This window comes from Neopelma chrysocephalum, unplaced genomic scaffold (assembly GCF_003984885.1).
Source record: "Neopelma chrysocephalum unplaced genomic scaffold, ASM398488v2 Primary Assembly neopelma1_42, whole genome shotgun sequence".
Classification (NCBI taxonomy): Eukaryota; Metazoa; Chordata; class Aves; order Passeriformes; family Pipridae; genus Neopelma; species Neopelma chrysocephalum.
In genome coordinates, this window is record NW_020897700.1 from 9,660,107 (window position 1) to 9,673,991 (window position 13,885).

The 13,885-nt window shown below is 36.5% G+C and overlaps 1 protein-coding gene across 1 annotated transcript in view; it reads right to left on the bottom strand.

The window, feature by feature from the left end:
- TENM3 (teneurin transmembrane protein 3) overlaps positions 1 to 13,885 on the bottom strand; it is a 1,346,985-nt gene that overhangs the window by 612,748 nt on the left and 720,352 nt on the right. Inside the window, exon 9 of the mRNA XM_027676660.1 lies at positions 5,805 to 5,962. The gene's annotated coding sequence lies outside the window, so the exon portion shown is untranslated. The remainder of the gene's footprint in view (positions 1 to 5,804; positions 5,963 to 13,885) is intronic.

Sequence of the window (13,885 nt, forward strand, 5' to 3'; positions counted from 1 at the left end):
CTATTTTGAAAACAGAAGCTTGAACTGGCAGTTTGTTATTCTTTACCCTGAACATTTTTTTTGCTGTTTTATTTTTCTACTAAAGCTATGCAACATTTATACAAATTAGCGTACTACAAAAATGGAGAAAGTCAAAACATCAGTTTATAGAACTTACATGTTTTAAAATTGTTTCAGCAATGAATAATTTCAGTGAATCCTTGTCTAGATTTAGCAGTCTAAGATTAAAGAAAACTGTTTACTGAAAGCTAATAAGTAGAAATGGCCTCCTGATAACTATGAAACAAAAAGCAAATTCCTAACTGGCTGTGTTAAATCATATCAGAATTGAAACATTATTTTTGATGAATTGTACTTAGGAAGAAGAGGAAACTACTCAACTTGAGAAAATTATACCAATTGTTTCCTCCTGTGAACTCTGCCATAGTGACAGATTTTCGTAAGTGTATAAAGAATCCTTTGAAGGTAAATTTGCTTGTAATTCAAGTGTTGTGGAAAAAAATTGTCTCTTTGTTCATGTACTAACCTAAACACTAATGCTCTTCTTTAGAGGTCTATTACTACTGTTACATCTACACTACAGTACAGAAGTGATAATACAAAAAAGGGAACATTAAATATGGTTTGCTAGTATTACCATAGCAAATATTGCAACACTGAAAAGAAGTATATTAGTTGTAATGTGATTAAGTCACCTAGCAAATTATGGAGTCAAACAGCAACTTGCAAAGCGTTCTCATGTCTGATTTTTAGTAGTGTATCAGGCACCAGTCAGCCTCAGATTGAACATGAAAATGCAACTGAAAATAACCCAAATGGAACACACAGAGATTTAGACTGGAGTGATACTGTGCAGCAGACCTGTGGCATCTGGAAGCTGTATTGATTTACATCACTGTCACAAAAGCAATGTAAAATAATGAGGAAAAGCCCCACATTCTAGTTGAGTTCTACTGAATCTCACAAACAAGAAGAAATAGTTTTGGGATTTTTTGGATACCATGATCTGACTGGTATTGCTCAGCTACAAACAAATAAATGTATCGATTGATGAGGCTTCTAACTTCCCTCAAGAAGAAAACTGCACATACATCTCAATTAAGGCATGGAACCTGCTGAACTTTTTCCAGTCAGACACAAACTTTGCAAAATGGACCATAAGGTGTGGTTTCTTGGTAGTGGGAAACATTATGCATCGTAAGATTTAACTGCCTGAGGTTTTCTACCTATATCACACAACCAATGAAAATGCAGAAAAGCATCAATACTCATCACTTTTTTCATCCCTTTCAACACTTTACAGTATCTTTGATTTTCGTGCTTTGTAGCAGAGAAACAGAATGGGAGTTGTCTCCCAATTCTGTATTTTTCACAGAATCAGAGAATATGCTGCATTAAAAGGAACCCACAAGGATCTTGTCTTCTTATTGACTTTGTTTTTGAAGATCAGGGGGAAAAATAAAAGAAAACACAATTTTTTAAAAAACATTAGTCTAAGAGATTAATTTGAAGGGCTTTATAAATAATGTGTCTTCTGATAAGGTGCCAATAAGAAAGAATGGAAAGAAGAAAAATTGTATTTTCAAAAGGTAAGTGTTATAACAAAGCCTACACTAAATGTAAGGCTCCTAGGTAAAAGGAATTTCACAAAGCCCTTTCTTTTCACTAAACAGAACTAGACCACAACTCAAAATAAGAATTTTGGGAACATTTGTTCCTCAGAGCCGTATGTTTTCTGTTTATTTTAGGAAAAATGGTATCAAAATAACATCCTTCAAATCTCCCAGAAACAACTCTCTTAAAGTTTATTTGCAATCTAAATCTAAACACAATATATTAAATAGAAAATATGTATTTTCTATGATAGCCTTTGCAACTAAATAGTTTATTGGAGGAGTAATTAGATATAGAAAAATTATAATATATATTTTTAAATTTTAAATGTAATATTTTGCAGTTATTGCAATATGATCTTGTATTGTTTAAATTGCAGCATAATAATTCATCCCTGCACTATGGCACTATGCCTTTGGCCTCTTGCCTAGCAATACACTAGACAAGAATTATTACATTTGCAATTCACACCCTGTCATGACTTATTGCTTAATTAAAGCACAACCCTTCATGACACAACAAATAATTTGACTGTTACCATAATAGATTATTATCTCACCTAACTTTAGTTTTACAAACGATTTTTTTTTCCTATATACATTGAGATTTATGAGAAGAAATACACACATTTCTTTATCTGTAAAGTGTGAAGAATAGGGTTAGGAAGAATAGCTAAGAACACAAGGCTGTACTTTTTATTTGAGCTATTCCTAAAGTAAACTTGGGCACTTTCTGTTTTTGCTTCATTTTGCTTCAGGAATTAAATCCCACAAAACTTTGCAAAACAATTAAGATTCAAATATCAGATTGGGTGGTTGCCTGTATTTTATTGTAGTGCTTGGCTACCTAAATGATAAAATTATATTCTTTCAGTGAATTCTAATGTGATACTAAAACAACGAGGCTCAGGTTTTGTGTTTTGTGAGTATCTTTAAAATTCCAGACAAAGAAGTAGCCAGTTTAATTTTTTTGTAATACACTAGTTAGATACTCTGTGTTTATTCTTAAACATATTTTTCAGAAATAATTCTTTGAATCAGTTTCTTACTAAGATCTCTTCCTCTTGGTGTTTCTCATACTGAAACATGAAAATATAGAAAAAGTAACTTGTTATTAAAACACATCTGATAATATCTAAAAATTGAATAGGTGAAATTCTACTTTTGTAAAAACCCAATGGCAAAACTCATTGAACTTAATCGAAACATTAGTCCATGAGATGAAATGGAAAAATGTGTCAACAGCTGTAAAAACAAAATTTGATATTCCGTCTTGCATGTAAAATATTTTAATGATTGTTAGATATTTTATTGATGTCTTCATATGACCTGAAAGTGTGCGATACAACACAGCCATTTTGGCTGTGAATAATCCTTTGGTTTTGGCAACTACCAATTCAAAATTAAAACATGTAAACATGAAATGCTGAACGTTTTTGTGAACAAAAGCCTGAATTTATTGAGAAGACATACAGGCAATGCATAAAACATGCATACAAAAATTTTTATGTGAAAATTATATATGCAATACCTAATAGATGTCCTACCAGTTTCATATGGTATCAAGGTGCAATTTAATGAGGTTCCACTGAACTCTGTATGTCTTCAAGGTGACTGGGTTGCCCCTGGAACTCTCTCTCTGCTATAACTATAAAATGTCTATGATATGACTGTGAAACAGCTGCAGTCTTCGATCATATGCTGGCAGTTTATGTACAGATGCAGAATGTGTAATAAGGGCACACTTTATTAATTTGACTGATGTTCTGTTATTTTACTGGTTCCAAAAGCCAAAGGAGACTAGGCTCCACCATGTTACCCTGAGAATAATTTATTGTTGCAGCTATTCAAAATGAAATACCTATCATTAATGTCTAATTGATTACCATATGCAAGAGTCATACATTGGCCTCAGTTGATCTGACATTTGCTATGATCTTTAAAGCTGCTATTATAGCTAGAACTATTATTTTGAATTAGCACAAAACACATTTTAACTATAGTTTAAAACTGCTGCCAACATTCTGAATGTATGCATATGTTTCCTGTTAATAGCTATTTCTACATATATACAGTCTAGTGAAACTTACAGTGAGATTTTACCATTTCATAAGTTTAAAACTACACGCATTCTGAAGGTGTGATAATAAAGTTAGACTTTGCCAGACTAGTGGCTGTATTATGTTGTACAAAAGCACCCTTGTTCTCCTTAACAAGTAAAAACAATTTTTTGGTTATACCAAAATGTTTTAACAATTCATCTTCTTCAAATTAGCTAAATTAGAGTGGAAAGAATAGACATTGCATGCCCAGCAATTAAGAGAAAAATTTACTTAATACCTAGATATTATGCCTCCATACATGCAATGTGGAAATCACAGTAACATTATAAATTATAGGTAGGTATAAAAGTTTGCAAGGGGTTACTTTGGATGAAGAGTTATATCAGAAAGAAGATGAAATTAACATTCTCATAAAAGATCTATTAAGAGTTTTCCACTAATTTCAAGAGAATAAAATTATTCTAGATATGAAATATTTAGAATTGCCACTATTCTAATAATTTATTTTTATTTCCCACTTTTTTCTCTAGCCTCCACTTATATCTTTGTATTCCTAACTCTAAATTTAAGTTTTGCTTCACTTCGTCCTCATATTTTTATTGAAGGAATACAAAGGTCCACACTCTAAATTGTTCTGCTCCCATAATCCCAGTTGGCTTTATTCTGTAGTCTTGCACAGGTAACACGCATTTTTAGAACCTTGTGGAACACAAAGGGCATGTTGCAAAGTCAGTGTACTGCTTTAATGGGATGACTCTCTGTCCAGGACCTCCCTTAAGTAATCCTTGCTTTAGTTTTCTTTTCAATCCCTTTCCTTATGGCCTTCATGCTGCAGTTGAGAAGTAAAACATCTCAGAAGTTAGAGGCCCCAGTTCACACATATATATGTTTACCTTTTTCCCATGGATCCGTTCACTTTTCATTGAGATACAAATAGCTGTTTGTATTCCAGATTTAAGGGTATGTCATTAAGCATTTATACTTTAATCTTCTCCAATATGGATATTCCCCAAGAAATTGTAATTCCTCTAGCACTCAAGCTTAACCCTTTCAATTAAATTGTGATTTGTTTTTAGAATCCTAAAATATCACTTCTGAAATATGTTCAAAGTTTTTTCCCACACCTTGAATGCTTCCAATTTCTAGAAAAGAGCATAGATACCAGGTAAACGTAAAATACAAACTTTGAAACTGAACAGATATCTCTCATGAAAGTCTGAAGCCTATTTCATGAGCTTCATTTTCACTGAGGTTTGTTATGCCACCAAAAATTAAAGCTATAAATAAGGAATAAATAAGTTAACTTTAAAGTGTTCTAAGTTATCCGGTCAAAAAAATCATGGTCAGATAAAATTTCCAAGACCAAATATCTTGTTTTTGCACCCTGGATTACTTTTTAAAACATATATAAATCTTTATGTAGGCATATGTTTGGCATCCTTTCCATTTATTTTTTTCCCCCCTTGGCTGCTTCTTGTACTTCCTATATATCATTTGCAATGCAATTGCTCTGCCAAATATCTCTCTGAGACATACCAGCGCCCTTTGTTCCTCTCCATCTACCATGTTCTTATCAGTATCTAATTGTGGACTTCAGCTCAGATGAGAATACTGGACTTTATTCAATTACTTCATCTTAACTGACTCCAGAAAAATACGAAGTTAAATTAAACACAAAGAAAAGTTTATTATTGAAGTACTAAATTGAATCCTAGATATAAGTAATTGCTCAACAATTATTATAAAATCTCTGATTCTGACTGTGGGTCAAAATTAACAGAACATTTAAGATAAGCCACTACTCACACATTGAAATATCTCATTTTAAAACTACACAACTTCTTTTCAGAAAGCAAATATTGCTATACATCACTATTTGCCATCCAAAGCATTGCCCACTGACTTATAATACATTCTTCTTTTTTGAATAGTTAATAATGAGCCATTATTCAACTATATATCACTGAATTAAAAATGCTAGTTTTCATAGCAAAAAAATGTTACATCTAAAATCTGAAGAGTCAACACCCATAGTAATAAATGTTCAATAGTTCTGCAAGATTGTCCCCCACCTCAGGAATATATAGAAGACTGTAAAATAACTTCTTATGCTCTTCTGTTCTCCTACCTTTTCTGATGAGTTGGCTGCAGAAAACTTTATAAATGGATAGCTCAATTAGTGCAATTTATGTATCCTTGGATGTCAATCATTACTGTTGAGAGGTGGGACTTTCAGGATCTCTGTGCGTTAATTAAGAGCTCATCTCCAAAGAGTAGTCATTACACCTAAGGACCAAAAATAAGTTTTAATTAGAGTCTAGAAGACAGTATGTCATCTACTCATAAAACTCGTTCTTTAGTTAAAAAATGAACAGCTGTGGGACATTATTAGTAACAATGCAAGGAGCATAAATCTATTGCTTGCACTTAATCTCAGAATGGAAAAGGATTTTTGTGTATGTAGGACTGCCTAGAAAAAGTGGGCAAGTTCTGTAATACTGTGTGGACACCACTCAAATTTCAGCCAGGTTGTACAAATACCAACAGGATTGTTAGACCCTCATAAAATTATTGATGCTAGGTTGATGCTGAAGGAAGGCTATTACACAGTTGAAGTTAGATTGTATTTCTCTCTCTCATAGCCAGGGTTTCCTTTGCCCAGACCATCTTCTGACTTTGTGTGCAATAAGTAAACCAAAGCAAATTCAGCAAAAGGGGACAAAAGGGCTTGTGCAATGCATCAGTTTCATCCACTAAGTGATACAGTATGTAAGCAGTTTTAGGCTGGCCTTAGACATATCAAGCCTCTGGAGAGGTTAAAAACTAACTGGGCTGACTGGTGTTAGCTGTCAGAGAGAGCTTTCATTGTGGCATGACTTATCTGAGGACAATCACTCTGCCTAGGATTCTCTAGGGAAATAATGTATAAATAATTGATTATATAATTTACAAATTAAAGGAAGGAAAACAAATTTTAAAAGCTGGTCTGGAAAATAAGCATGTCAGCTAATAACTCTGGCATGAAAAGGGGTAAAACTTGAGAAGAAATAAGTTTATATTCTAGGGAACAAGAAAAAAACTTGTTTGGCAATGGCTGAAATAAGAAACGTAAGGTACTTATAAAAAAACAAAACAACTGGTTTAGGAAGGCTGAGACAAGACAAAAAAAAGTTCCAGTATGGAAATAAAGAAGGAAATACAGTCATAAAATGGTCATAAAAATTTAGTGTTACAAATATTTTAGTTTCTTGAAGCACTGAAGTTAACATATACTTAACATGATATAATTAATAATAATTATAAATTATAATTGCACAGAAAAAGAGCAGAATGGGAAGGCACATCAAAAAGAGGAAAAGATTTACTATGCATCTGAGAATAGCAAAATAACTATTATGACCTTAATTGCAATTATATTTCATGGTCTTTTCCTAAAGTATTTGTAAATATCTCTAAGAGACAGATATTTTTCTCGAACCCTTTTTGGTGAAACACATGCTGTAAATTTCCAATCTAATCAATATACCTGAGTGGTAATGAAAACCAGCAGCAAACTTAACAGCGAAAAAGCTGTAGCTATTCCTGGTAGATAGTTTAAATTGTTTTATTCTAAATAACAATTAGTGATGACACTAATACTAGAGTGAGGGAGCAAGACATTCAGAAAAATGTGAATAATACTTTATGCTAATGACATTCAGAAAATTCATGTTAATACAATTAATAAATGTTTCTAACATTTCATGCTCAAATACTTCCTTTTATTTTTTCCAGCCAAAAATTTTTTTCTACATAATAGACACAGAAGCACTCTCCAGCGTGTACTGACTTGGAATATTGTTGTCTTTACTAGTAGATTTCAGTGAGCATATTCAGACCGTCGATATGCTGGCAGTACATAGCAATACACCCCTGAAAATGATGGCACTGAAACTTGCTTTTTAAAAGTTTAACTTTCATTCTGTGAATTGTATTACAATGCAAAATACAGTATATTCTGCTATGGATACAGGCATATTACAAAATCTGGTATTTACTTCTCTGTAGGCCAAGTTATTTTTCGCATGATAATAGATTTCAGGAAATACCATATTTAATATTGGCTGGTACCATGGGTAGGTACTTTTAAATGAAAACAGAAAGGAATTTATCCAGAGCTTGTCACTTGTATTCTTTGAACTGAAGAAAAGTGCTGAGTCTTGTTATCTGTGGTCTCCTGCTAGTCACACTTAACACATTTCTTGTCAGCTGCTTCTCTTGATTAAGAAGAAGGCAGAGATAATAGACACACTAAACTCCAGAAGAGACAGAGCATCTTTGTTCCTCTAAACAATTATATCAATTTTTATAATGGTTTAATTTGTTGTTATTCACAAGGGACAATGCCAAGAACTGAACCAGAGGACTGCTAGCAAAGTACAGATTGCATGTTAGCAGCATGGTGCCTTCTCAGTCCTTCGTGTTTCCTAGTTTGCCTCTTCTGAACTCATACTACAATACACTGGTTTGGAAGCCAGCCATAAAAGAGGCTAACTCAGACAATAAAATCTGGGTGATCTGCTGAGCTGTGACTGAGATTTGTGACCTACCTTAAACTGAATCAGATTCAACAACGAGACTTCTTACAAGCAGCTCTCACCAAGAGCCTGGCAGAATGTCAACACAGTTGCACTAAATATTCAACACAAAACTTGCTGAGAACCACATGGTATCATGTATTATCATTAAAATAACTTATAGCTAGATGAATTCACATGGAAAGGATAACAAAAAACAGCAATTCCAAAATATTTCTTATCAATTAAGAATGCTATATAGCAATTAAATTTTATTGGACAGGCAATCAGAAGGAGGAACAATACTACTATTATTTCAGGCACTCTCCTGGGCAACTATGAACTCTTTATTGAAGGTTGAAAGTTTGACGCCTTGTCCAACATTTCCTTTGTGGTCAACAGAGTGAAGGAAAGGCACTTCCAGGTAACACATCAGACTTAAATGAGCTTCTATCTTTGGACTTGTTATAGTGGGAGTATTGAATATCAAGGCTCCTAACTTGAACATGTTGGTGAGTTCTTGTATTTACTTGCAATTAATCTACATCTTACAGTCAGATTTTCAGAGGTGCCGAGGAAATAAATTTTAGTGCAGTGTTAAACATTTATCTGCAAATTTAGATGTTAACAGGAGATACAGGCAGGGATTTCCCAATTTCTATAATACTAGTCAATGCTGATGGACAGTACTGTGCGGAGGTCCTTATTTCTATTGCTACTGATCAGTATGTTTCCTGCTCCCTATCACAAAATTAATAACATAAAAAAGTAGAAATATTTTCCTATTTATAATAAAGTGTATTTGCTGTCTTTCATATGGTTCGTATTTTACTCTTTAGGGGAAAAAAAACCAAATTACTCTATTTTGGTTCATTTTATTCTGCTTTAACTTTTTTATTTTTTTTTCCTCAGAAAGAGATCAGAACAATGAAAAAAATTGATCCATTTATCCCCATATATGTGTTATTTCCTCCAGTTAAAGATAAATTAACATTTTAATAAAATTTCTGAAAGTCTCCTATAAGAAATAACTTTAGTGTGTGGTCAGAGCCAAGAAGCCTACAGCATACAGACTTGCCTTTCAATCTAGAAACAGGCTATGGGTTTGGAATTTAAATATCAAAGTTTATTCTATGCAAACTGATTAAACAAACTGATTACTCTTGAAAAATACTAAGAATCTAAAATTCTAGATGAATATCAATATGTTCACACAAGGAGTCAATAAAGATAATATGTAGATTTAACCCTTAGTAACATTTCTTATCTTCAGCAGTTTCTGCTGAAGTGGTAGTAACATCAGAAAGATATTTATGCAAGAACTATGCAGAAGCTCATAATAAGGCACTGGAAAATAAAAAAGTATAAATAAAAATGAATCAAAATTTAACTGAAATTTAGTTGTAGCAAAACAAAGCAGAGATCAATTTCTCCATGGCCAGCACTGTCTACTGATCAAACCCTCTTTCTGAAATCCATCCATTTATCATACAACATTGGAGTCACTTTGAAAATGATTCCATTGTAGTCAGCAACACCCAAATTGCAAATGGAAGTTATTAATCAGACAGCAGTACCACAGTGTTTTCTACTGTCAAGACAACAACCACTGCTGACTGATGAATAAGGGAAGAGCTTGTTTTAAATTAGGATACACCTGTATGTGGTAACTTGGGTTTCAGCATTTTGCTGCCTCATTTTGCTACCCAATTATTCTTTTTATTTTTCAATTTTTTCTTAACTTTCCTTATCTCAATTTCTGTGTTAGTTCATAGGATCACAGCCGAAACTAGACAAATTATATCAACATTTTTCTTTTCTTCATTATTGATTGGGAAATTTTTGTTTGTTTTTGATTACATTATTACATTGTTAAGAACTGAAGAAGTTAAGAACATTTTAGAAATACTTTATGTTCTTCCATTTGGCTGCTGACATCATTACAGCTTGCTGGATAAAACTTTGCTAGGAAGAAAACCCCAAGCCTATCACAGATAAGATATAATGTAGAAATTTGAAGACTTATTAAGACAAGACTATAAGAACTACTAATTGAGAAATTTCTGTCTGTCTGAATTTAGCTAGATTAACAGGTTTCCTTTTCTTTTTGGAATTTTATGATCAAAAAAGATACTAAAATGTTAACAAAAATATCATAGAAAGGAAGGGATTTCCCAGCCAGCACTGGGAAAACAATGCAGTAGAGATACTGAGAATGAAACACGGTTGTGTAGTAACAGTTGAGCTTATATATGAAGTATCTGGGCTGTTTTAAGCAATGTCATGCTTACTCGTACACAGTCATGCTGTCATGCTTTTAGAATGGTTTAGGCTGGAAGGGACCTGAAAACCCACCTGGTTCTAACCACCCTTCACGGGCGGGGACATCTTGCACTACAACAGGTTGCTTAAAGCTCCATCCAACCTGGTCTTGAATGCTTCCAGGAATGGGACATCCAAAACTTCTCTTGGCAGCCTGTGCCAGTGCCTCAAAACCCTCATAGTAAAGAATTGCTTCCTAATATCTAAACTATCCTCTTTCAGTTTAAAGCCATTACCTCTAGTCTTCTCGCTCAATGTCCTTGTCAAAAGCACCTCTCCAAGCTTTCTTGTAGGCCCCCTTTAGGTACTGGAAGGCTGATGGGTATCCCTGGAGCCTTCTCTTCTCCAGACTGAACAACCTCAACTCTCTCAGTCTGTCCTCATTGGAGAGGTGCACCAGCCCTCTGAACATCTTCATGGCCCTCCTCTGTACTTGCTCCCACAGGAGTGTTAGGGCATTGGGGGGGCCCAGACGTGGATGCAGTAACCCAGGTGAAGTCTCACAGGAGCAGAGTAGAAAGGGCACAATCACCTCCCTCGACCTGCTGGCCATGTTCCTTTTGATGAAGCCCAGGATATGGTTGGCTTTCTGGGCTCCAAGGTCACACTGATGGGCCATGTTGAGCTTCTCATCAACCAACACCCCTTAAGTCTTTCTCCTCAGGTCCGCTCTCAATCCATTCTTTGCCCAGCCTATACCTGTGCTTGGGATTGCCCCAATCCAACTGTAGGACCTTGCACTTGGCTTTGTTGAACTTCATGATGTTTGCACAGACCCACCTCTCAAGCCTGTCCAGTTCCCTCTGATGGCAACCCTTCCCTCCAGTGTGTTGACCACACCACACAGCTTGGTATTGTTGATAAAACTTGCTGAGGGTGCACTCAATCCCAGCACCAGTCCAATAGCGACCCCTAAGGAATGCCACTTGTCACTGGTCTTTGCTTGGACATCAAGCTATTGGCTGCAACTCTTCAGCTGTGGCCATCCAGCCAATTTTTTATCTTCCGAGTGGTCTATCTATCAAATCCCTGTGTCTTTGGTTTACCATGTGGGACAGTTTCAAATGCTTCGCGCAAGTCCAGGTAGATAATACCAGTTGTTCTTCCCTTATCTACCATGCTGTAAAAGGCAGCCATCAAATTTGTCAGGCATGATTTGCCCTTAATAAAGTCACTTTGGCTGTCACCAATCACTTCCATTTTTTTCCATGTGCCTTAGCTTCCAGAAGGACCTGCTCCATGACCTTGCTGGCAACAGAGGAAAGACTGATTGGCCTGTAGTGTCCTACGTCTTCTCTCTTTCCCCTTTTTAAAAATGGGGGTTATGTTTCCCATTTGCCTGTCCATGGGAACTTCACCAGACTGCCATGATTTCTCAAAAATGATGGATAGTGCCAATTCCTCCACCAGTTCCCTCAGGACCAGTGGATGCATCTCATCAAGTCTCAGGGACTTGTGCACCTTCAGATTCCTTAGATGGTCTTGAATCTGATCTTCTCCTAACATTCTTCAAAAAAACTCCTTGACACTGCAGTTAAGGCTGCCCTTCAGCTTCACATTCTCCACCAGCCCCTCCTTGTTGGTCAGAACAAGGTCCAGCATAGCACCACTCTTTTTGGCACCTCTATCACTTAGAGAAGAAAGTTATGATTGGTACACTCCAGAAACCTCCTGGATTGATAATACCCTGCAACACTGTCTCTCCAACAGATATCAGGGTGGTTTAAGTCCCCCATGAGGACCAGGACTTGTGAACATGAGACTGCTCCTATCTGTCTATAAAGGGCCTCATTTGCATGGTCTTCCTGGTCAGGTGGTCTGTAGCAGACCCTCACTGTAATGTCCCTGCCCTCCTTTTAATCCTATTCCATAAGCTCTTGGTCAACTCCTGATCCATCCCCAGCCAGAGCTCTAGCACTCCAGCTGGTCATCGACAGAGAGGGCAACACCACCCCCTGGTCTCCCCCGTCTGTCCTTCCTGAAGAACCTGTCCTTCCATTCCAACACTCCAGTCATAGAAGCCATCCCACCACATCTCCATGATGCCAATAAAATCATATCTCCACAGACACCCACACATCTAACTCCTCTTGTTTATTACCCATGATACATGCATAGAGGTATTTAAGTTGCACCCCCAATGAAGCCGACATATGAGCTGGAGTGGCTGGATTACTTTGTGCTGCTTTTCAGGTGCACTCCTGCTGACCTGTGATACCTCTGCAAGCTCTGGGCATCTATTGCTGGCACTGACACCAAATTGGTAGGATTGGGACGAACCGAGGTCCCCCTTCCCTGGAAAGTTTAATTTAATGCCTTCTTCAATAGCTTGGTAAATGTGTCAATGAAGATGCTGTTCTCTTCCTCTGACAGATGGGCTCCATCATCCCACAGTAAACCAGGTTTCTCACAGCGAGTGACATGGTGTAATTAGACAAACATCCAGTTGTGGCACCAGTGCTGTAACCATTTCTTGATTCACCAGATTCAACTGGCCCTTTCAAACCTCTTTCCTTTGACCAGCAGGATTGATGAAAAAACTACCTGTGCTACAAACTCCCATACTGCTGCTTCCAGGACTCTGTAATCGTTCTTTATACTCCTCAGACTGCTCCTGGTTGTGTGGATAGTAGCAATGGATAGACTGCATGAGGCTTGGTAGTCTCCCGGTGACATCCCTGATATGAGCCCCAGGTAAGCAGCACACCTCTCCAGGGACTACTTCAGTTTGCCAAATGTGTGCCTCCATAGGTCTTGGAAGAGTCACTCACTGTTTGCTACCTATCACCTTTTCTTAGTCACACTGGTTGTTATGCAGGGAGCTGGTTGGTTTGCATTATTTGGCCCCAGTATCTCTTCTGATGTGGCGGGTATTTCCTCTTCAGTTTGCAGAGTGGTGAAGGGGTTCTATAAGGGCACCTCAGGCTTCAGGGAAGTCTCTTCCTCCTGCTAGTCCTTGCCATTTCAAGCTCCCATTCTTATGCATTATTGGTCCCCTCCCTACTGTGTATGCTGTTGGGTTCACTGCACTTGGAATCATCTATTTAACTCCTTCTCAGCTTCCCTGATGTTATACAGCCTTATCACCACCTCCTGCAGCTCAGCCACCTGCATGTTCCACTGACCTGGGCAAGAGAACCTATTATGATCAACCTTTTCTGTACTTGTGATGTGTTTCTGCAGGGAATGGATAACACATGCCTATATAGGGAGATACTCTTTGTAACTTTGATCTTTGTCACAAAACCTTACAGAATTGTATCATTGAGACAACATCAAAATTTACAGTTGGGCTCACCAGGTTCACCCTATCAAAAAAGGGAGCAGTGTT